Here is a 24,654-nt window from a genome sequence, read left to right as displayed (position 1 = left end):
CCACCTATAGAACTAAGGCCCACCCCCTTTTAAAATACTCATTAATACCTTTCGTTTGATACCCATATTGTACAAGCGCATTCTAGAGTCACCCCTGGTCAACCGTTATGCCGATATCTCGAAAAGGCGACCACCTATACAACTACCACCACTCCCTTTTAAAACCCTCATTAATACTTTTAATTTGATACCCATGTCGTACAAACACATTCTAGAGTCACCCCTGGTCCACCTTTATGGCGATATCTCGAAAAGGCGTCCACCTATAGAACTAAGCCCCACGTCCTTTTAATATACTCATTAACACCTTTCGTTTGATAGCCATATTGTACAAACACATTCTAGAGTCACCCCTGGTCCACCTTTATGGCAATATCTCGAAAAGGCGTCCACCTATTGAACTAAGCCCCACGCCCTTTTAAAATACTCATTAACACCTTTCGTTTGATACCCATATTGTACAAACGCATTCCAGAGTCACCCCTGGTCCACCTTTATGCCAATATCTCGAAAAGGCGACCACCTATACAATTACCACCACTTCCTTTTAAAACCCTCATTAATACCTTTAATTTGATACCCATATCGTACAAACACATTCTAGAGTCACCCCTGGTCCACCTTTAGGGCGATATCTCGAAAAGGCGTCCACCTACAGAACTAAGTCCCACGCCCTTTTAAAACACTCATTAACACCTTTCGTTTGATACCCATATTGTATAAACGCATTCTAGAGTCACCCCTGGTCCACCTTTATGCCGATATCTCGAAACGGCGTCCACCTTTGGAAATAAGGATCACTCCCTTTTAAAATACTCATTAACACCTTTCATTTGATACCCATATCGCACAAACAAATTCTAGAGTCAACCCTGATCCACCTTTATGGTGATATCCCTAAATGGCGGCCACTTATAGAACTATGGCCCACTCCCTCTTAAAATACTCTTTAATACCTTTCATTTGATACACATGTCATACAAACACATTCCTGGGTTACCCTCGGTCAATGGCGGATACAGGGGAGAGGCGATGGGGCGATCGCCCCCCCCCCCCCCCCTGAATAAATATTGGGCGTGCTTAATTTGCCAGAAATTTAAATGCATTTTTTAGATTTCCGTAAAATTGAGATTGAATGAAATATTTCTTATCTTCTTTTGTCTGCTTGTCTAGCGAAAAAAGGTAAATAATAAATAAGTGAGTTTTGCTTTTTCCGCTTATTGCCGCAGATATGCCATGGTTTGTGAATAAAATAGTTGAAACATGGTGACCTTGCAAAACATAAAAAAATTCTTCATATCACCAACCAACTTCATTTTTTTTTATAAAAGTTCCGGAACACACCTAATATGTCGTTTCATTTATGCAATATCAGAGCCACTGATGACCTGATACGAAACTTTTATTCTCTCTCAATTCGTTTCCAGGAATGGGGCTCGAAATCAGCTGTCTGTTCATTCAATTGTAAACAAAGGTTCATTCGTTGCAAACAAAAGTTCATTCGTTTCCAAGAATGGGGTCTGAAGTCAAATTATTCATCTCTTTTTTTCCTTTTTTGATTGCTGCAATAGATATAGATTCAAAATAACTCCACTTAGTTAAAGCCACAAGTGAAACTCTCTTATCAGAAAGAACTAGCTTCTACCTTTGAGCTGTATAAAATCATTTCTTGATTGTTTTTTGTTCGAATTCTTTCAATTAGTTGAGCTAATTTGAGTGCTTTAAGATAAATTCGATACGTTTAATTGTAATTATGTCAAAATGGTGTTCTGAAGTTAATCATTAATTTATATTACTGACTTCCATGGCAAAAATGGATTTTGAGCTTTCGGCCATGATCGCCCCCCCTCATCTGGAGACCTGTATCTGCCCCTGCCCTCGGTTCATTTTCCTACATGGTTATTTTCCCTTATGTTGCCACCATAGCTCTCAACTGAGTATTTAATGTTCGGTTACACCCGAACTTAACCTTCCTTACTTGTTTTTAATTAAAAAAAAACTTGTTTCTAAATTGTTGATGTTCCCCGCGACTTGAACCCAGAATTTTCGGTGTGATATGCGGAGCACGCTATAACCACACCATGGCGGCCGCAAGTATTTGCAAGTAGTATTAAAAAAAGTATCGAACCGAAATGAACGAGAATAATACTATGTACAAACACACACCAAATTGGCAATTTATACCATTTGGGCAATTTATACCATTTGGGCAATTTATTACGTAATTTATCATATAGTAAATTGCCAATGAAAAAAAAAAAAAAAAATTGTTTCAAACTGCAAATGCAACCTTGTAGAGTGTGTTTATTGAGTAGATTTAAACGTCAGTTACGCATGGCTCAACTATATGGTTGGGTAATCTCATCAGCTGATTGTATTTTTTTCATTTCACTGGAGTAGGGATTGTCAAAAGAAGAAGGGAAACTCTAAATGAAAACAAAACATTGAACACATTTTCTTACAACACACAAAAATTTCAAAGTTTTATGTTTTCATTCCATTCCATTCGCCTAATACCAACACGCACATTTTGACAGTCTGAATAAAGGTATGTTGTTGCTGTAGAGATGAGCCAACCAGCTATAAAATTATTATTATGTAAGCTAGATTGAGTTGTATGAACACCACTCATTTAAACCCAAATTGCATCAATTTATTTTTCTGTTGAAACATATTTCTGTCTTGAGGGTTAAAAGAAACTGAGTTTTGCAGGACATTCTATGAAACAAGGACATTTCGTGCTTTTCTAAAAAAAGACATAGGTGAACGTCAAACCCAAAATTAAATATTTACACCATAAGTAATTTCGAGGTTTATTTTTTATGTATGGGCAAGTTTACTTTAGTATGCAATTAATTTGATCAGTTACAAATTTCAAAAGTAGTCTAGTCCAAAAATATACTTACTGACTACGTAGAGATAAACAAATGTAATACAAAATAATAAAATATAATATAATTGTGTATGAGCAATTACAGCTTTAAAAATAGGTTTAGATAATGAATTCAGGTTAATTAATATGTCCCTTTAGGACTGGCCCGTATCACGTTATACAATCAGTGACTTAAAGCCATTTTCACTCAAACGACAACTATGCAACTGTCAAACTATTTTTAAAAATTATTAAAGAAATCAGCAAGTCAAGGGCTCACTTTTTTTTCAAATTTGTTAAATATTGCGGTTTGATGTGGACCCGCACATATCGCACACAGATCAAAACAGTGGTCAACTAAAAAAATAGCAATGTTCAGAGAACTGACTTCTTCTCCAACTTGCGTTAATGCAACTTTTATTTTTACAAAGCCTTTTCTCACTGATTAGTGTACGTTTTAGTAAATCGAGTTTACAGTTCGGTAGATATTGAATTGGGAATACCGGTGGTATACATAACTTCGAAATTCCAGATTTTTTAGCTAGCACTTATTGATTTAGGTATGCGATATGTCGTGAGCAAGCGAATCATCCGTTTGACCGCGGGAAATAATTGTATACCGAAATTCACACCGAGTAATTTTTTTTCATAATTATACTGTACACTCGCAAATAAATGTTTCTAATTAATCTCGGAGGCGGCAGTAGGTTGACACGAGTTGATCCAACATGTTGCTAAGGATTTTCTCGGCATTTTGTTAATCTTTGTACAGCGAGCCAAAGTTGTAGTTTCAAATTTTTAAGAAAAATTGGGCAAAGAACCATTGTCACCCTTTACTCTTTAAGTGCATTTAAAAACAAGCAAGTATGTTCCGCGAAAACAATATGTACGAAGTCATGAAAAATATCATGGTTACTCTGTGGCACGTAAAAGATGTTGTTGTTGTTGTTGTTGTAGCAGTGCTTCGCCCCACCTAACAGACGCTACCGATCACAAACTGTCATCAATATCCTCTAACGGGAGTCCAAGGAAACTTGCTGTTTCAACAGGGGTGGACCATAGGGAAAGGGGTGTTAGAGGCGTTGGTTCCACATTACAATTAAAGAGATGGTTGGTGTCATGTGGGGACACATTGCAAGCGGGGGATACATTTTGTATGTCGGGGTTGATTCTGGATAGGTAAGAGTTTAGCCTGTTACAGTATCCAGAACGAAGTTGAGCCAGAGTGACACGCGTTTCCCTGGGGAGTATGCGTTCCTCTTCCGCAAGTTTTGGATACTTTACTTTGAGTACTGGGTTCACCGGGCAATTCCCGGCATAAAGGTCCGACGCCTGTTTGTGGAGTTCACCAAGGACCTGCTTGTGTTTTTTCGCTTCATACGGCTGTGTTCTCAGATGCCGTATTTCCTCAAAATGCTTACGGAGATGACTCCTTAAGCCCCTAGGCGGTGCTGGCTCGTCAATCAGATGTCTGTTGGGATGCCCAGGTTTCTGGGTATTCAACAGGAACTGTTTGGTCAGCATCTCGTTTCTTTCCCTGATGGGGAGTATTCTCGCCTCATTATGTAGATGGTGTTCTGGGGACATAAGAAGACAGCCCGTGGCAATTCTGAGAGCAGTATTTTGGCAGGCCTGTAGCTTCTTCCAGTGGGTAATTTTTAGGCTTGGCGACCATATGGGTGACGCGTAGCACGTAATCGGCTGGCTAATTGTTTTGTATGTAGTCATGAGCGTTTCTTTATCTTTTCCCCAGGTACTGCCAGCAAGGGATTTGAGGATTTTGTTACGGCTCTGAATTCTCGGAACAATTGCGGCTGCGTGCTCACCAAAATGTAGATCCTGATCAAACGTCACACCCAAGATTTTGGGGTATAGGACAGTCGTTAGCGTAGAGCCATCGACGTGGATGTTCAAAATTATTATTAATTATTAAGATTATTAAGATTATTATATTATTATTATTATTATTATTTATTATTAAGATTAATTATTATTGTGTTTAATTAAACTCAAATCTGTATACATATATACGGTCACATAAACACATCAGGGATATTCCCAATGTCTAGCTTTAGCCATTGGCGGATACGAATTCTGATATCGTCGACGCCGCGATAAAAGCTACTAATTCCGCCCAGCAAAATTCTGCAGTAGAAGTAAAAACTCAGTTGAATGAAAACAAAACTCAACAATTCTTTCAAAATATCTGGAAAATAAGGTGTTTTTAAGAAATAATTTAGTAGAGAGAACTTGGCCTTATCCGAATCGGGAAAATCTTACTTTGTACCGAATCTTTTTTACTAAACGTTTACACTCGCATTTTTATCAATTTTTTTTTATTTTTCTCGAGATATCTCGAGGAAAAGTTCCAAAATCTTTGCAAATTTCCGGTGAGCTTCGGCCATAGAACTTCAAACACAGTTCACAACCCGAAGTAGTACGATGTAAAAGGAAACCCGCTAAGCGAAGTACGGATCATTACATTGAAAAAGTTTTTATTTTTCATACAATTTCTCTTATAGTAAGGTTAGATTAGGTTACGCTGACTGATCCTCACATAGACTGAGTAAGTCTATAGTGTTACCAGAAGTTTGCTCAACGACCAAACTGAAAAAACGCAAGCGCGGGGAACGAGCACAAGACGTGCTCGATCGTTATCTCCTCTAAGCTGCACTTCCTCCATCTGCTAAAACTGACATAACCTTACTAAAAAGCATATGACGCCAAAAGGCAGTGCTCAGACAGGATACCCATCTTGATCCTATAGTCCCCTCTTCTCAATGATAAGAGTAGCTTTAATAATCTAAGATTGTAAGACCTGCACATGATCTTCGACACATTGCAGCTCTGCGCTTTTTTTATACTCAGTTGAGCAGAGCTCACAGAGTATATTAAGTTTGATTGGATAACGGTTGGTTGTACATATATAAAGGAATCGAGATAGATATAGACTTCCATATATCAAAATAATCAGGATCGAAAAAAAATTTGATTGAGCCATGTCCGTCCGTCCGTCAGTCCGTCCGTCCGTTAACACGATAACTTGAGTAAATTTTTAGGTATCTTGATGAAATTTGGTATGTAGGTTCCTGAGCACTCATCTCAGATCGCTATTTAAAATGAACGATATCGGACTATAACCACGCCCACTTTTTCGATATCGAAAATTTCGAAAAACCGAAAAAGTGCGATAATTCATTACAAAAGACAGCTAAAGCGACGAAACTTGGTATATGAGTTGAGCTTATGACGCAGAATAGAAAATTAGTAAAATTTTGGACAACGGGCGTGGCACCGCCCACTTTTAAAAGAAGGTAATTTAAAACTTTTGCAAGCTGTAATTAGGCAATCGTTGAAGATATCATGATGAAATTTGGCAGGAACGTTACTCTTATTACTATATGTACGCTTAATAAAAATTAGCAAAATCGGAGAAGGACCACGCCCACTTTTATAAAAAAAAATTTTTTTAAGTAAAATTTTAACAAAAAATTTAATATCTTTACAGTATATAAGTAAATTAAGTCAACATTCAACTCCAGTAATGATATGGTGCAACAAAATACAAAAATAAAAGAAAATTTCAAAATGAGCGTGGCTCCGCCCTTTTTCATTTAATTTGTCTAGGATATTTTTAACGCCATAAGTCGAACAAAAATTAACCAATCCTTTTGAAATTTGGAAGGGGCATAGATTTTACGACGTTAACTGTTTTCTGTGAAAATGGGCGAAATCGATTAATGCCACGCCCAGTTTTTATACACAGTCGGCCGTCTGTCCTTCCGCATGGCCGTTAACACGATAACTTGAGCAAAAATCGACATATCTTTAATGAACTTAGTTCACGTACTTACTTGAACTCACTTTATCTTGGTATGAAAAATGAACGATATCCGACTATGACCACGCCCACTTTTTCGATATCAAAAATTACGAAAAATGAAAAAAATGCCATAATTCTATACCAAATACGAAAAAAGGGATGAAACATGGTAAGGAAGGTTAAGTTCGGGTGTAACCGAACATTACATACTCAGTTGAGAGCTATGGTGACAACATAAGGGAAAATAACCATGTAGAAAAATGAACCGAGGGAAACCCTGGAATGTGTTGTATGACATGCGTATCAAATGAAAGGCATTAAAGAGTATTTTATGAGGGAGTGGGCCATAGTTCTATAGGTGGACGCCATTTAGGGATATAGCCATAAAGGTGGATCAGGGTTGACTCTAGAATGCGTTTGTACGATATGGGTATCAAATGAAAGGTATTAATGAGTATTTTAAAAGGGCGTGGACCTAAGTTCTATAGATGGACGCCTTTTCGAGATATCGCCGTAAAGATGGACCAGGGGTGACTCTAGAATGGGTTTGTACGATATGGGTATCAAATGAAAGGTGTTAATGAGCATTTTAAAAGGGAGTAATCCTTAGTTCCATAGGTGGACGCCGTTTCGAGATATCGCCATAAAGGTGGACCAGGGGTGACCCTAGAATTTGTTTGCACAATATGGGCATCAAATGAAAGGTGTTAATGAGCATTTTAAAAGGAAGTAATCCTTAGTTCCATAGGTGGACGCCGTTTCGAGATATCGCCATAAAGGTGGACCAGGGGTGACTCTAGAATTCGTTTGTGCAATATGGGTATCAAACGAAAGGAGTTAATGAGTATTTTAAGAGGGAGTGGGCCATAGTTCTATAGGTGGACGCCATTTAGGGATATAGCCATAAAGGTGGATCAGGGTTGACTCTAGAATGCGTTTGTACGATATGGGTATCAAATGAAAGGTATTAATGAGTATTTTAAAAGGGCGTGGACCTAAGTTCTATAGATGGACGCCTTTTCGAGATATCGCCGTAAAGATGGACCAGGGGTGACTCTAGAATGCGTTTGTACGATATGGGTATCAAATGAAAGGTGTTAATGAGCATTTTAAAAGGGAGTAATCATTAGTCCCATAGGTGGACGCCGTTTCGAGATATCGCCATAAAGGTGGACCAGGGGTGACCCTAGAATTTGTTTGCACAATATGGGCATCAAACGAAAGGTGTTAATGAGTATTTTAAAAGGGATTGGGCCTTAGTTATATAGGTGGACACCGTTTCGAGATATCGCCATAAAGGTGTGCCAGGGGTGACTCTAGAATTCGTTTGTGCAATATGGGTATCAAACGAAAGGAGTTAATGAGTATTTTAAGAGGGAGTGGGCCTTAGTTCTATAGGTGGACGCATTTTCGAGGTATCACAATAAAGGTGGACCAGGGGTGACTCTAGACTTTGTTTGTACGATATGGGTATCAAATGAAAGGTGTTAATTAGTATTTTTAAAAGGGAGTGGGCCTTCGTTTTATAGGTGTTCGCCTTTTCGAGATATCGCCATAAAGGTGGACCAGGGGTGACTTTAGAATTTGTTTGTATGATATGGGTATCAAATGAAAGGTGTTAATGATTATTTTAAAAGGGCGTGGGGCTTATTTCTATAGGTGGACCCCTTTGCGAGATATTGCCATAAAGGTTGACCAGGGGTGACTCTAGAATTCGTTTGTGCAATATGGGTATCAAACGAAAGGAGTTAATGAGTATTTTAAGAGGGAGTGGGCCTTAGTTCTATAGGTGGACGCCTTTTCGAGATATCGCCATACAGATGGACCAGGTGTGACTCTAGAATGCGTTTGTACGATAGGGGTATCAAATGAAAGGTGTTAATGAGTATTTTAAGAGGGAGTGGGCCTTTATGGACCAGGGGTGACTCTAGACTTTGTTTTTACGATATGGGTATCAAATGAAAGGTGTTAATGAGTATTTTTAAAAGGGAGTGGGCCTTCGTTCTATAGGTGTTCGCCTTTTCGAAATATCGCCATAAAGGTGGACCAGGGGTGACTCTAGAATGAGTTTGTACGATATGGGTATCAAATTAAAGGTATTAATGAGAGTTTTAAAAGGTAGTGGTGGTAGTTGTATATGTGAAGGCGTTTTCCAGATATCGCCCAAAATGTGGACCAGGGTGACCCAGAACATCATCTGTTGGATACCGCTAATTTATTTATATATGTAATACCTGCCAAGATTTTAAGGGTTTTTTATTTCGACCTGCAGAACTTTTTCATTTTCTTCTACTTAATATGGTAGGTGTCACAACCATTTTATAAAGTTTTTTCTAAAGTTATATTTCGCGTCAATAAAACAATCCAATTACCTTACCATGTTTCATCCCTTTTTTCGTATTTGGTATAGAATTATAGCATTTTTTCATTTTTCGTAATTTTCGATATCGAAAAAGTGGGCGTGGTCATAGTCGGATTTCGTTCATTTTTCATACCAAGATAGAGTGAGTTCAGATAAGTACGTGAACTGAGTTTAGTAAAGATATATCGATTTTTGCTCAAGTTATCGTGTTAACGGCCATGCGGAAGGACAGACGGAAAACTGTGTATAAAAACTGGGCGTGGCATCAACCGATTTCGTCCATTTTCACAGAAAACAGTTAACGCCATAAAATCTATGCCCCTACCAAATTTCAAAAGGATTGGTTAATTTTTGTTCGACTTATGGCGTTAAAAGTGTCCTAGACAAATTAAATGAAAAAGGGCGGAGCCACGCCCATTTTTAAATTTTCTTTTATTTTTGTATTTTGTTGCACCATATCATTACTGGAGTTGAATCTTGACATAATTTACTTATATACTGTAAAGATATTTAATTTTCTTGGTAAAATTTTACTTTAAAAAAAAATTTGTTTTTAAAAGTGGGCGTAGTCCTTCTCCGATTTTGCTAATTTTTATTAAGCGTACATATAGTAATAAGAGTAACGTTCCTGCCAAATTTCATCATGATATATTCAACGACTGCCAAATTACAGCTTGCAAAATTTTAAATTGCCTTCTTTTAAAAGTGGGCGGTGCCACGCCTATTGTCCAAAATTTTACTAATTTTCTATTTTGCGTCATAAGTTCAACTCATATACCAAGTTTCGTCGCTTTATCTGTCTATTGTAATGAATTATCGCACTTTTTCGGTTTTTCGAAATTTTCGATATCGAAAAAGTGGGCGTGGTTATAGTCCGATATCGTTCATTTTAAATAGCGATCTGAGATGAGTCCTCAGGAACCTACATACCAAATTTCATCAAGATACCTCAAAATTTACTCAAGTTATCGTGTTAACGGACGGACGGACGGACGGACATGGCTCAATCAAATTTTTTTTCGATCCTGATTATTTTGATATATGGAAGTCTATATCTATCTCGATTCCTTTATATATGTAAGTAAGGAAGGTTAAGTTCGGGTGTAACCGAACATTACATACTCAGTTGACAGCTATGGTGACAACATAAGGGAAAATAACCATGTAGGAAAATGAACCGAGGGAAACCCTGGAATGTGTTTGTATGACATGTGTATCAAATGAAAGTTATTAAAGAGTATTTTATGAGGGAGTGGGCCATAGTTCTATAGGTGGACGCCATTTAGGGATATAGCCATAAAGGTGGATCAGGGTTGACTCTAGAATGCGTTTGTACGATATGGGTATCAAATGAAAGGTATTAATGACTATTTTAAAAGGGCGTGGACCTAAGTACTATAGATGGACGCCTTTTCGAGATATCGCCGTAAAGATGGACCAGGGGTAACTCTAGAATGCGTTTGTACGATATGGGTATCAAATGAAAGGTGTTAATGAGCATTTTAAAAGGGAGTAATCCTTAGTTCCATAGGTGGACGCCGTTTCGAGATATAGCCATAAAGGTGGACCAGGGGTGACCCTAGAATTTGCTTGCACAATATGGGCATCAAACGAAAGGTGTTAATGAGTATTTTAAAAGGGAGGGGGCCTTAGTTCTATGGGTGGACGCCGTTTCGAGATATCGCCATAAAGGTGGGCCAGGGGTGACTCTAGAATTCGTTTGTGCAATATGGGTATCAAACGAAAGGAGTTAATGAGTATTTTAAGAGGGAGTGGGCCTTAGTTCTATAGGTGGACGCATTTTCGAGGTATCGCAATAAAGGTGGACCAGGGGTGACTCTAGACTTTGTTTGTACGATATGGGTATCAAATGAAAGGTGTTAATGAGTATTTTTAAAAGGGAGTGGGCCTTCGTTTTATAGGTGTTCGCCTTTTCGACATATCGCCATAAAGGTGGACCAGGGGTGACTTTAGAATTTGTTTGTATGATATGGGTATCAAATGAAAGGTGTTAATGATTATTTTAAAATGGCGTGGGGCTTAGTTCTATAGGTGGACCCCTTTTCGAGATATCGCCATAAAGGTGGACCAGGGGTGACTCTAGAATTCGTTTGTGCAATATGGGTATCAAACGAAAGGAGTTAATGAGTATTTTAAGAGGGAGTGGGCCTTAGTTCTATAGGTGGACGCCTTTTCGAGATATCGCCATAAAGATGGACCAGGTGTGACTCTAGAATGCGTTTGTACGATATGGGTATCAAATGAAAGGTGTTAATGAGTATTTTAAAAGGGAGTAATCCTTAGTTCCATAGGTGGACGCCGTTTCGAGATATCGCCATAAAGGTGGACCAGGGGTGACCCTAGAATTCGTTTGTGCAATATGGGTATCAAACGAAAGGAGTTAATGAGTATTTTAAGAGGGAGTGGCCTTTCTGGACCAGGGGTGACTCTAGACTTTGTTTGTAAGATATGGGTATCAAATGAAAGGGGTTAATGAGTATTTTTAAAAGGGAGTGGGCCTTCGTCCTATAGGTGTTCGCCTTTTCGAAATATCGCCATAAAGGTGGACCAGGGGTGACTCTAGAATGAGTTTGTACGATATGGGTATCAATTTAAAGGTATTAATGAGAGTTTTAAAAGGGAGTGGTGGTAGTTGTGTATGTGAAGGCGTTTTCCAGATATCGACCAAAATGTGGACCAGGGTGACCCAGAACATCATCTGTTGGATACCGCTAATTTATTTATATATGTAATACCTGCCAAGATTTTAAGGGTTTTTTATTTCGCCCTGCAGAACTTTTTCATTTTCTTCTACTTAATATGGTAGGTGTCACAATCATTTTATAAAGTTTTTTCTAAAGTTATATTTCGCGTCAATAAAACAATCCAATTACCTTACCATATTTCATCCCTTTTTTCGTATTTGGTATAGAATTATGGCATTTTTTTCATTTTTCGTAATTTTCGATATGGAAAAAGTGGGCGTGGTCATAGTCGGATTTCGTTCATTTTTCATACCAAGATAAAGTGAGTTCAGATAAGTACGTGAACTGAGTTTAGTAAAGATATATCGATTTTTGCTCAAGTTATCGTGTTAACGGCCATGCGGAAGGACAGACGGACGACTGTGTATAAAAACTGGGCGTGGCATTAACCGATTTCCCACATTTTCACAGAAAACAGTTAACGCCATAAAATCTATGCCCCTACCAAATTTCAAAAGGATTGGTTAATTTTTGTTCGACTTATGGCGTTAAAAGTATCCTAGACAAATTAAATTAAAAAAGGCGGAGCCACGCCCATTTTTAAATTTTCTTTTATTTTTGTATTTTGTTGCACCATATCATTTCTGGAGTTGAATCTTGACATAATTTACTTATATACTGTAAAGATATTAAATTTTTTGTCAAAATTTTACTTTAAAAAAAAATTTTTTTTAAAAGTGGGCGTGGTCCTTCTCCGATTTTGCTAATTTTTATTAAGCGTACATATAGTAATAAGAGTAACGTTCCTGCCAAATTTCATCATGATATCTTCAACGACTGCCAAATTACAGCTTGCAAAAGTTTTAAATTACCTTCTTTTAAAAGTGGGCGGTGCCACGCCCATTGTCCAAAATTTTACTAATTTTCTATTTTGCGTCATAAGTTCAACTCATCTACCAAGTTTCGTCGCTTTATCTGTCTTTTGTAATGAATTATCGCACTTTTTCGGTTTTTCGAAATTTTCGATATCGAAAAAGTGGGCGTGGTTATAGTCCGATATCGTTCATTTTAAATATCGATCTGAGATGAGTGCTCAGGAACCTACATGCCAAATTTCATCAAGATACCTCAAAATTTACTCAAGTTATCGTGTTAACGGACGGACGGACGGACGGACGGACATGGCTCAATCAAATTTTTTTTCGATCCTGATTATTTTGATATATGGAAGTCTATATCTATCTCGATTCCTTTATATATGTACAACCAACCGTTATCCAATCAAACTTAATATACTCTGTGAGCTCTGCTCAACTGAGTATAAAAATACTCAAAAAATTACGAACAAATTCTGTTTCACCAGAATAGCACATTTTTTAATAAATGTGGACTAGAAGAAAATTTAAATTTATCTATGGTTTCTAATAATGGGTTGAGCCTCCCTTGTTCAGGATAACCTCGTATATTCTATTAGGCATTGAGTCGTACAAACTTTTCAAATAATTGTGAGAAATTGAAGTCCACGCTCGTTTAATGGCCTCAATAAGTTCGGCTTTTGTTGAAAATTGTTTTCCAGACTCGTAAACTTTTCTGGACAGCCATCCTCAAACATTCTCTATTATATTCAGGTCCGGCGAGTATGGTGGCCAATTCAAAACTGAGACATGTTTGGACTCTATCCACGATTTGACCAAACGGGCAGTATGTATTGGGGCGTTTTCATGTTGGAAAGTCCACGGCAATGAACCAAAAGATTTTCAACAGATGGAAAGGCCTTTTCTAGAACACCCTGATATGTTTTACCGTTCATAGTGGAACTTAAAAACTGGAGCTCACAGATGCCATAATAGGAAATCGCACCCCATACCATAACTCCGCCGACTCGACTGTGTAATCGATCCAACTGGTGAGTCTCATTCCTCAAATCGTGAAAATAATAATTGTAGCGATCAGGGCCCTCCAAATTAAACTTTTTCTCGTCAGAAAAAATAAATCGTTTCCACTCGTTGCTCCATGCCACATTATCTCGGCAAAATTTCAAGCTCATTTCTTTCCGTGCAGAGTTAAGTGGTGATTTTTTTTTTAATTTTAGTCGTTTTAGGTGATTTGCTCTTGAAATAACTCGCCATACAGTGGTCTTGCTAGCATGGACACCTACTTTAGCCCTAATTTTGTCCACAGATTCATGCGAATTTGAAGCTTCTCTCAAGATAGCCCTCATGTCTGCATAAGACAGCACACCACTTACCCGGCCTTTCATGTTGGTTCCATAGTCCGTCTCATTTTGAATAAAATTAGATATTACCTTTCTGCTTTTAACAATTTTTTTAGATATTTCAGTCACAGAAAGGCCACAATCTCTAAATGTTTTGGTTTTTATTTGTTCTTCGTTGGTTAAAGCTTTACCGCGACACATTGTTAAATGAAATCAATTTGTTTGAAATATTTAAAAAAATAATTTTTTTACTTCGCGGCCAATCTGTTCACTTGTACATCAAACTGAAACTGCAATGTGCTATTCAAGTGAAACAAAAAATGCACTGCGTTTCAGAACAAATCAAAGCAACAAAAACAAATAACTGCATTTTTCCAGCAAACCAAGTTTGACGAACTAAAACAATAACAATTTGATGAAAATAAAACAACACCAACAAGCTCAACAAAGTTGAGAATATTGATAGATATGCAAATAAGAATAAAAACAAACGAGTGTGCTATTCAAGTGAAACGCAGTGTATTGTAGGCTGAAAATTTATTTATGTTATATATCCCATACAACCTATTGTTCAGATAAGACCTTCATCGTTACAGCTATCTCATGTAGACAACAAGAAACGTGGAATTTTGTGTGAGGACTACCCATCAATTATTTATTTGATATTTATCGAAAAATGTCGCTTATGTTCCCTTTATACTATATATCTTATGCAGTCGATTATCCGGCTATTACGAATGGGATAAGATTATTGCTCAGCTTTAGTTTTGAAAGGTATGAAGTCTACGGTACAGCCGAAGTCAGTCCCGTACTTACTTGTTTTTGCTGGGTATGTATGCACAATTTAAATTACATACATTGTGCGAACATTTCCCATTCCATCAACTATGTAGAATAAGCGCATATCACACGTTCACGCTAACAAATGAATTTATTATAATTTTGTTAAGTAACGTTAGTCATGCTATGAACAATTAAAACCAGTCAATAGTTAATTACAACAGCGGAAAATAAGTCACACTGACGGCTTACGTACTGATCTTAGTCGTATAAGAAGCGCATTGAATACAAAAATATTAAAACATCCATAGGTACTATTTTGTTTGGAAACTTTAATATGACTGTCCTGAATGCTAAAATTTGGAATTATGAGGTAAGCAATTCAAATGAAGCGATGGAGGGAGATGAAATATAAGGCTTTGAAATAACAAACATCCTAGCAAGAAGTAAGGAACCAATTCCAAACTAAAAACAACTGAATGTGACTATGTTATATGCTTAACGTACGTACTTGCATGTAAGACCCAAACTCACTGTGTCAAACACACTACTTCTAATTGCATGATCAGCGGCCAAACGATCAGCTCCATGTTCCTCACCCACAGAACTTAGGGCACGATCGTTGGTACCAAATTAGCTTGTAATCGGATGTACAATGTCTTACCTTGGTTAGATACAAGGTCTATGTAAAACCTTTTCCATTATATGGATAATGGCATACAGTTGCAAGACAATTCTGCCTAGAGTTCCATAACCGTTTTAATCTAAGCATGAATAGTTCGCTGCATCATGCTCTAACCTTTGGCACAATGTAATCAGATACATGATACAATTCCACGATTTCAATACAAGTATTAAGGAATGTGAACAACCTTTTCTAAGCACCAGATAACCTGCGTTACAATTAAGGGATGTGATTACAGCTTTTTCGCCACATCGGATTGTAAGAGATGTTGGTTCGAGTTTACGACATCATCCAGTAATCACATTTACACTAGATCCGATTCAGCATACCCTAACGCAGTTTTGAACATTTCAAAAAGAAGAGTGAGCAATTACGCCTCTTTTACAATATCAGTTATCCACAAATGATAGGAATCTGTTTTGTTAACCATTTGCTCAACAAGAATATTCCGAATCAATTGGAAAATGTATGCTTCGGGCAGAATAGGTAAAGAGGCCGCTTTACTCTTGAGGGCGGATCAAGGAAAAAAATATATTGCCAATTTTGAAACGAAGAAGACCGCATTACTTACGAAGAAGATGCACTCGCTTTATTGTCAACTTCGAAAGCTAAAGAGACTGCCTTACGCCGAAGAGAATGATTTAATGCCAACTTCAGCGGAGAAGAGACTACATATCTCTGTTAAGTATGCTTTATTGTCAACTTCGCAAAAAGTAAACTCCTCCCGCATTTGAGGCCAAACCACAGCCTCCACGAATCCCCCAGGGGGACATTCTTTAGGACAAGAGAAGCCACCAGTATGCAAGTATCTATAATACAGTATATATATATATCACAACTGGCTTTTCCTGCTCTCCGCGGTACTGATTTTAATGACGACCGTGATAGCGTCGCGCAAGTGACATACGTGTCCGCTTTGCCCCTTTTCGAGTTACACCTCTCATGGATTGGATATCCATGCTATTTTGGCCGTCTTTTGCGACTGGTATTCCAGCCGTGAGAGTAATATACTACCCCTTACCTGCATGCGGAATTAATGGTGACAGCGGGATATCGCGGTTCGCAGAAAGCTCGTTACTCATTTCGAAATAACTGGTTTTTACATTATGTGTAAGGTCCTTAGAACTCCGCCTATGGGCTGGAACTCCATGCCATATCCTCATCATCACCTTAACCGTCTGAGAGATTTTGGCATAGACACACATTAAATCTGTTTATCGAACCCCATAATGTAATAATGAAGGTGAAGTCAACCGCATAACCTTACTTTTTTAGCAGCTGGTTTTTGCCAGTATACTACTACAAAAGTATATTATTACAAAAGTAGTAAACATTTTTTGTACAAATTTCCCGAAAAAAACAAATTTTGTATCTGACAGATTCTGGTAGCGGCAAACATATTTTATTACGGAGTAGAATTCAAAGGCAGTTATATATGATGACAACCCTATAAATTGTGCATGCCGTTTTTTGAGTAAAACGTAAAACTAAATAAAATTTGTTTAACTACATACATGCCTAAAATCATATGCTGTTGAAAAACCTCCCATTGATACAGTACCCAGATCGCTTGTTTCCCTATGGAGAGTGCGTTCCTATCCACAGAGTTCTGGGTATTTTTCATTAAGAACTGGATTCGCCGGGCAATTCCTAGCATAGAGGTCCGACGCCTGTTGGCGGATATTACTGGGTACCTGTTTGTGCTTTTTTGCTTCATACGGCTGTGTTCTCAGGTGACGTATTTCCTCATAATGCGTACGAAGATGACCTCTTAGCCCCTGGGAGGTGTAGCCTTATCAATCAGATGTCTGTTGGGATGCTCAGGTTTCTGGGTATTCAACAGAGACTGTTTGTTCAGCAATTCATTTCTCTCCCTAATGGGGAGTACTCTCGCCTCATTGTGTAGGTGGTAGCGATTCTGAGGGCAGTGTTTTCGCAGGCCTGTATTTTGTTCTTCTTTGAGTAACCTTCAGGCCTGGCGACCATATCTGGTACGCGTGGCATGCAATCGAATGGCCAATTGCTTTGTAAGTGGTAATGAGAGTTTATTTATCTTTACCCCAAGTACTGCCAGCAAGAGATGTGAGGATTTTATTACGGCTCTGGATTTTAGGTACAGTTGAGGCTGCAAGCTCTCCAAAATGTATATCCTGATCGAACGTCACACACAAAATTTTTGGATGTAAGACAGTCGGTTGCGTAATGCTATCGACGTGGATGTCCAATATGGTCGATATTTGCCGTGTCCTTTAAATGTAACCCCATTTAATTTGAACTAGGTCACCTGGCGTAGTGCAAAATGGCTCTATTTGTAGGAAGTGACCCAGTGGAAAGTATTTTGTGAAAGCGACACAAAAACTCACGAGAGAGCATGGAATAGCCGACAGGGCGACAATATTTTCAAGAAAAAAAACGCCATAAGTAAAGTAAAATTAATTGCATATTTTGTTTTTCAATGGCTTCAAGAAACTGATATGATAAAGAACTTTTCGTCTGTTCTTCAAAATTTTGACTGTTTTGCAATTCGGTGGTTTTTCATATGTAGGAGGTTTTTCACATGTACCGACGATTTGTATCTACTTGCCTTGATGCTGCTGCTTTTGCGGTTTATTGATTTTGTAATTGCAGTGTTTTGTATTTGTTTTGCTTTGGGTATAATTTACTGTTGCAATAACACAGTTCAGTTGGATAGATAAACTGAAGATGAATGAACTTTCTTGAGCCAAACAAATTATGTACGTAGAAATAAATAGCGGGCAGTTTAAAAGTTGCTTTTATAATGCATGTGTACAACCTAGATCAATAGGAAGCTTTGTAAGTCAAAAATCTGAAATTTTGATTAATCCATTAAATATGATTACACTTCTCATCCAAAGAGGGTTTGTTTTAAACTAAAATTACATCGGTACATTTCGAAAGTCAATCTTTTTTTTAGTTTCCTGAATAGATTTCGTGGCACATCGCGCGATACTAGCGTCATATGACATACAAAATTTGCCTATTTTCAACGAATGAAAGTCATATGAAGAAGAATTTCTCGTTTGACATTATTTTCTAACTCTCTGGTACTCTTCCCACATATTTTACAACCATTTTTGTTGAAATTTTGTATGTGAGTAGAGGATTCGAAATTAGTTTCACCAGCTAAGTTAGGTAGGGTTGAACTGGCCAGTCCGCGAGGAGCTCACGTAGACTGAATGAGCCCATAGTATTACCAGAAGTTTTCTTAATGATCAAATGGAAAAACACTATCAAAACCGAGGATCTAGGTTATAAAATAATTCCCTCCTCTTGACAAATACTAGAAGTTTTCTAGGCCCACTTGTTGCTTTTAGATCTGATAGCTGTATCACTCCTGATAGCTGGAGTCTTAAGCCTTACAAGCGTAGGGCACGAGCACAAAACATGCTCGATCGATTCCTCCTCCAACCCGCTGTGCCTAGATCTGCTTTCACTGACTTGGCTGAAATTAAAAAAAATGTGACCCCAAAAGGCTGTATAAAGTCAAAATACCCGTTATGAATCTATAGTTCTCTCCTTTTAATGATAAGAGTAACTTTGTTAGGCTAAGGTTGTAGGACCTACATATAATTTTCCACACTTTACAGTCAGCGTTCGGGTTCACGCCTATCTCGCTTGGTCCATCATTTGTAATTCTCGTCTTCTCTTAATCTCGCCCAATCTGATTGGGAGACGTCTACGGAGCAAGCTTCAAGGTATCCGGCCCTTTTAGCTAGCTCTTTCGCTTTTTCATTTCCATCTACTCCCATATGCCCTGGAACCCAATATACTAAGTCGTATGCTTCTTCCTATCCCGGTTCTTTTCAGCGATTGCTAACACACTTTAAATACTGCTTGTCTGTCAAGTGTTTATACTGCTTTCATTACGGCTACTACTTCCGCCTGAAAACCACTACAGTGATCTGATAGTTTGTAGGATCTGTTAATTTTCAAATCAGCACAGTATACCGCAGACCCCACTCCCTCCATTACTTTGTAACCATTGGTGGAAACGTGCACTGTATCGTCTGCGATGTGGGCACTTTTGCGCCAACCATCCACCTCTATTGTGGATTGAAAAGCCTCTTCGAACCGCAGTTACGGAAGTAGGTAGTCTGTTCGTCGAGTAATTGGTGGCGCTATACTACTATGGCCCTACGATCTGCATTTAAGCTGCCCGAGACACTGAGCTTGGTTGCAGTTGCTATGTTAAGTTGTTCTAGGCCTACAGGTGGAATGTGCAGCATGGTATACAGTGTAGCCGTCGAGGTTGTTTTATGGGCTCCCGCAATTCTAAACATTGATAGCCTACATACCCCTCACATTTTTTGAGGTAGATCCTTTTTTTGGCTTTCCACCAAACAAGGACTCCATAGTATAGGATAGACCATACAATTGTTGTAAATACCCCATGAGAGAGAGGCGATAGACAAAACGTACACCCAAGAACCCAAGAACGGCATCAACTGTGATTAATTTTTTATTTTTCTCTTTAAAATTGAATATTACGAGATAATTTAATAAAACCAATACTTATTTCGGTAGTCTCTGGCATTTTATACAGTTTGCCATTTTTTTATTAATACTCGCGGTCTGAGCTAAGATCTGTAACAACTTGCCAAATTCTACAAAATCCATCTATCCATCTAACTATTATCGACATTTTGGATTCTGATCTAATAATTTTTTTTCATCATACGGGTTTTTAGCTCGTTTAATTTTCAATCCTAATCCATTCAAAGGGCTACCTGATTTTGGCATTGTTTTTTTTCGTACAAAGGACAACGGTTAAATTTGCTTCAACTAAAACAAAAATTTGTATCATTAAGCGGGAAGTGCCTCACATTGCTTTTGATGTATGAACACATTATTTTAAAGCAATTTTTTATTTTGCCTTACTTAATAATCAGAAGGGGCAACGCGACAGTTATTTCGATTATATCCTTGCATTCAAAAGCCAAAGTAGCCAGCAAACATTCTAGTTCATTGACTAGAATTTTGCGAGATTATTCATACTAGTCAGTTCCTGAATAGTTTATTAAATACAATTTTGTGGCATTATTCTAGTTAGTATTTCATTTGGATTTCGTCTGTCGAACTCGATGAAATGCGCTAATAGATTTGCCGGCAATTTGCAATACATGATTCAGTTAACTAGATTTCCTACAAATAACGGGCACATAAACACAAACACTTGTACATAGCACATCACCGTTAGTTCTGCAGATGAAAGAAGCCATTAGAAGGACCAAGCCTTTTAAATCGATAGGCCCAGACTTAAACCTATTGGGCATACGGGCATCATCTACCTAACGCATTTTTTCTACTTGTCATTTAAGGGCTGGTCGTTTCAGAATAATAAAGAATGACAAGTATAATCCTAATACCAATTATCTTCAAAGCACTCCCGGTTCTTTACTGGATATAGATCTGTCACAAGCACCGTTAAGGTACAAGGCAATCGGGAACAATTTAATGACACCACACTGAACCATCTAATCATCCCGCCCCCAACCCAAAATTTCCATGAGGAACTTACGGAAACGTTGTTTCAATTTATTCCAAATTATTTAAAAAAAATGTTTTTTCAAATTTATGCTATTAGAAATTTTAATGCCTTTTCCTACATGAATATACGTAAGTACTGGTGGCCACCGTGGTGTGATGGTAGCGTGCTCCGCCTACCACACCGTATGCTCTGGGTTCACACCCCGGGCAAAGCAACATCAAAATTTTAAAAATAAGGTTTTTCAATTAGAAGAAAATTTTTCTAAGCGGGGTCACCCCTCGGCAGTGTTTGGCAAGCGCTCCGAGTGTATTTCTGGCACGAAAAGCTCTCAGTGAAAACTCATCTGCCTTGCAGATGCCGTTCGGAGTCGGCATAAAATATGTAGGTCCCGTCCGGCCAATTTGTAGGGAAAATCAAGAGGAACACGACGGAAATTGGAAGAGAAGCTCGGCTCAAAATCTAATCGGCGGTTATCGCGCCTTACATTTATTTATTTTTTTTGTGTACGTAAGTATTTTTAGAATATAAAAAAAAACTTATAATTTAAGCCGACCCTATGCAATTATAAATAGTTTTTCAGAAATAAAGAAAATGTTTTAAACTAGGGTTTCTCATAATAAACAAGTAAGGAAGGTTAAGTTCGGGTGTAACCGAACATTACATACTCAGTTAAGAGCTATGGTGGCAACATAAGGGAAAATAACCATGTAGGGAAATGAACCGAGGGTAACCCTGGAATGTGTTTGTATGACATGTGTATCAAATGAAAGGTATTAAAGAGTATTTTAAGAGGGAGTGGGCCATAGTTCTATAGGTGGACGCCATTTAGGGATATCGCCATAAAGGTGGATCAGGGTTGACTCTAGAATTTGTTTGTACGATATGGGTATCAAATGAAAGCGGTTAATGAAAATTTTAAAAGGGAGTGGGCCTTAGTTCTATAGGTGGACGCCTTTTCGAGATATCGCCATAAAGGTGGACCAGGGGTAACACTAGAATGCGTTTGTACAATATGGGTATCAAACGAAAGGTGTTAATGAGTATTTCAAAAGGGCGTGGGGTTTAGTTCTACAGGTGGACGCCTTTTCGAGATAGCGCCATAAAGGTGGACCAGGGGTGACTCTAGAATGTGTTTGTACGATATGGGTCTCAAATGAAAGGTGTTAATGAGTATTTTGAAAGGGCGTGCGGCTTAGTTCTATAGGTGGACGCCTTTTCGAGATATAGCCATAAAGGTGGACCAGGGGTGACTCTAGAATGTGTTTGTACGATATGGGTACCAAATTAAAGGTATTAATGAGGCGTTTAAAAGGGAGTGGCGGTAGTTGTATATGTGAAGGCGTTTTCCAGATTTCGACCAAAATGTGGACCAGGGTGACCCAGAACATCATCTGTTGGATACCGCTAATTTATTTATATATATAATACCACGAACAATATTCCTGCCAAGATTTCAAGGGTTTTTTATTTCGCCCTGCAGGACTTTTTCATTTCATTCTACTTAATATGGTAGGTGTCACACCCATTTTACAAAGTTTTTTTCTAAAGTTATATTTTGTGTCAATAAACTAATCCAAATACCATGTTTAATCTCTTTTTTCGTATTTGGTATAGAATTATGGCATTTTTTCGTTTTTCGTAATTTTCGATATCGAAAAAGTGAGCGTGGTCATAGTCCGATTTCACCCATTTTTTATACCAATACAAAGTGAGTTCAGATAAGTACGTGAACTGAGTTTAGTAAAGATATATCGATTTTTGCTAAAGTTATCGTGTTAACGGCCGAGCAGAAGGACAGACGGCCGACTGTGTATAAAAACTGGGCATCAAATTTCACAAGGATTGGTAAATTTTTGTTCGACTTATGGCATTAAAAGTATCCTAGACAAATTAAATGAAAAAGGGCGGAGCCACGCCCATTTTGAAATTTTTTTTTATTTTTGTATTTTGTGCAACATATCATTACTGGAGTTGAATGTTGACATAATTTACTTATATACTGTAAAGATATTAACTTTTCTTTTAAAATTTGAATTTATAAAATTTTTTTTTTAAAAAGTGGGCGTGATCGTTCTCCGTTTTGCTAATTTTTATTAAGCAGACATATAGTAATAAGAGTAACGTTACTGCCAAATTTCATCATGATATCTTCAACGACTGCCAAATTACAGCTTGCAAAACTTCTAAATTACCTTCTTTTAAAAGTGGGCGGTGCCACGCCCATTGTCCAAAATTTTACCAGTTTTCTATTCTGCGTCATAAGTTCAACTCACCTATGAATTATCGCACTTTTTCAATTTTTCGAAATTTTCGATATCGAAAAAGTGGGCTTGGTTATTGTCCGATATCGTTCATTTTAAATAGCGATCTGAGATGATGCTCAGAAACCTACATACCAAATTTCATCAAGATACCTCAAAATTTACTCAAGTTATCGTGTTAACGGACAGACGGACGGACGGACGGACATGGCTCAATCAAATTTTTTTTCGATCCTGATGATTTTGATATATGGAAGTCTATATCTATCTCGATTCCTTTATAGCTGTACAACCAACCGTTATCCAATCAAAGTTAATATACTCTGTGAGCTCTGCTCAACTGAGTATAAAAAGAATCATACTATTAAACCATGAAATTCAAAAAGAAAGTTGTCCAAAAAAGATACAATTTTATCAAAACGGCAAAACATGATAAAAACACTTACGAAGTATAACTGTTCTATACTGGTCAGCCATGATTTTTTTAAGTGTTTGCGCAATATATAATAACTAGCCTTTACCCGCGGCCCCGTCCGCAAGGAGAAATTTAAATATATGGGCTATTCGCGTTAGCCTGCTTATCAAGTTATCTGTTTAAAATTTTGTTTTCTGTCTAATGCATTTAATTTTTGTAAATGAGCTGATAACCTGATAGGATCCCAAATGATTCCGAAATTATCTAGAAAAAGCTACGAAATGACCCCACGCTATCCCGGACGGATCCTGAAAGCCATCCAGAAATGCCCCGGAAGGGTCTCCAAAAGTTCCCGGAATAGTCCCAAAAAAACCCGAAATGGCAACGACACGATTCTAGACGTATCCAGAGAACCACACAGAAATGATCCCTGAAGGTGTTCCAAAATGATCCCGAAAAGGTTCCGAAATGACCCTGACGGGCTCCCGGGCGGATCTCAAAAACCATCCAGAAAATATCCAGGAAGGGTCCCTAAATTATCCCGACATACTCCAGAAAAAGTTCCGAAATGGCTCCGAGGGGAATCACGACGGATCGCGAAAACCATACAGAAATGATTCCGGAAGGATCCCAAAATGATCCCGAAATAGTCCGGAAATGACCCAGATGGGATCCCGCACAGATCCAGAAATGATCCCGGAAGGGTCTAAAAACTATCCCGGAAAAGTAACAAAAAATCCCGAAATGGCTCCTACGGCATCCCGGACGGATCCAGAAATGATCTCGGAAGGGTCCCCAAATGATCCCAAAATGGTCCCGAAATGACCCTGATGGATCAGGCAAACCATCAAGAAATTATGCAGTAAGGATCCCCAAATGATCCCGAAATAATACAGAAAAAGTCACGAAACGACCCCTAGAGGATCCCCAAATGATCCGGTATTAGCCCCTAAAAGGTCCCGAAATAACCCCGACGTGATCCCGGACAAATCCCGAAAACCATCCAGAAATGATGCCGGAGGGGATC

General features: G+C 38.1%; 1 protein-coding gene across 13 annotated transcripts in view; it reads right to left on the bottom strand.

Annotated features, from left to right (window-relative positions):
- The window catches only part of LOC137244157 (sphingomyelin phosphodiesterase), a 162,896-nt gene that overhangs the window by 75,305 nt on the left and 62,937 nt on the right, over positions 1-24,654 (bottom strand). The window contains exon 1 of one of the 13 annotated variants that reach the window (XM_067772757.1): positions 14,011-14,131. The exons of the other annotated variants lie outside the window; for them this stretch is intronic. The gene's annotated coding sequence lies outside the window, so the exon portion shown is untranslated. Of the gene's footprint in view, positions 1-14,010; positions 14,132-24,654 lie in introns of those variants that run through there. 13 annotated transcript variants of the gene reach the window in all.

The sequence above is a fragment of the Eurosta solidaginis genome, chromosome 3 (genome assembly GCF_040869045.1).
Source record: "Eurosta solidaginis isolate ZX-2024a chromosome 3, ASM4086904v1, whole genome shotgun sequence".
In the NCBI taxonomy this organism is placed as follows: Eukaryota; Metazoa; Arthropoda; class Insecta; order Diptera; family Tephritidae; genus Eurosta; species Eurosta solidaginis.
This window is presented reverse-complemented; position numbering and strand designations above follow the sequence as displayed.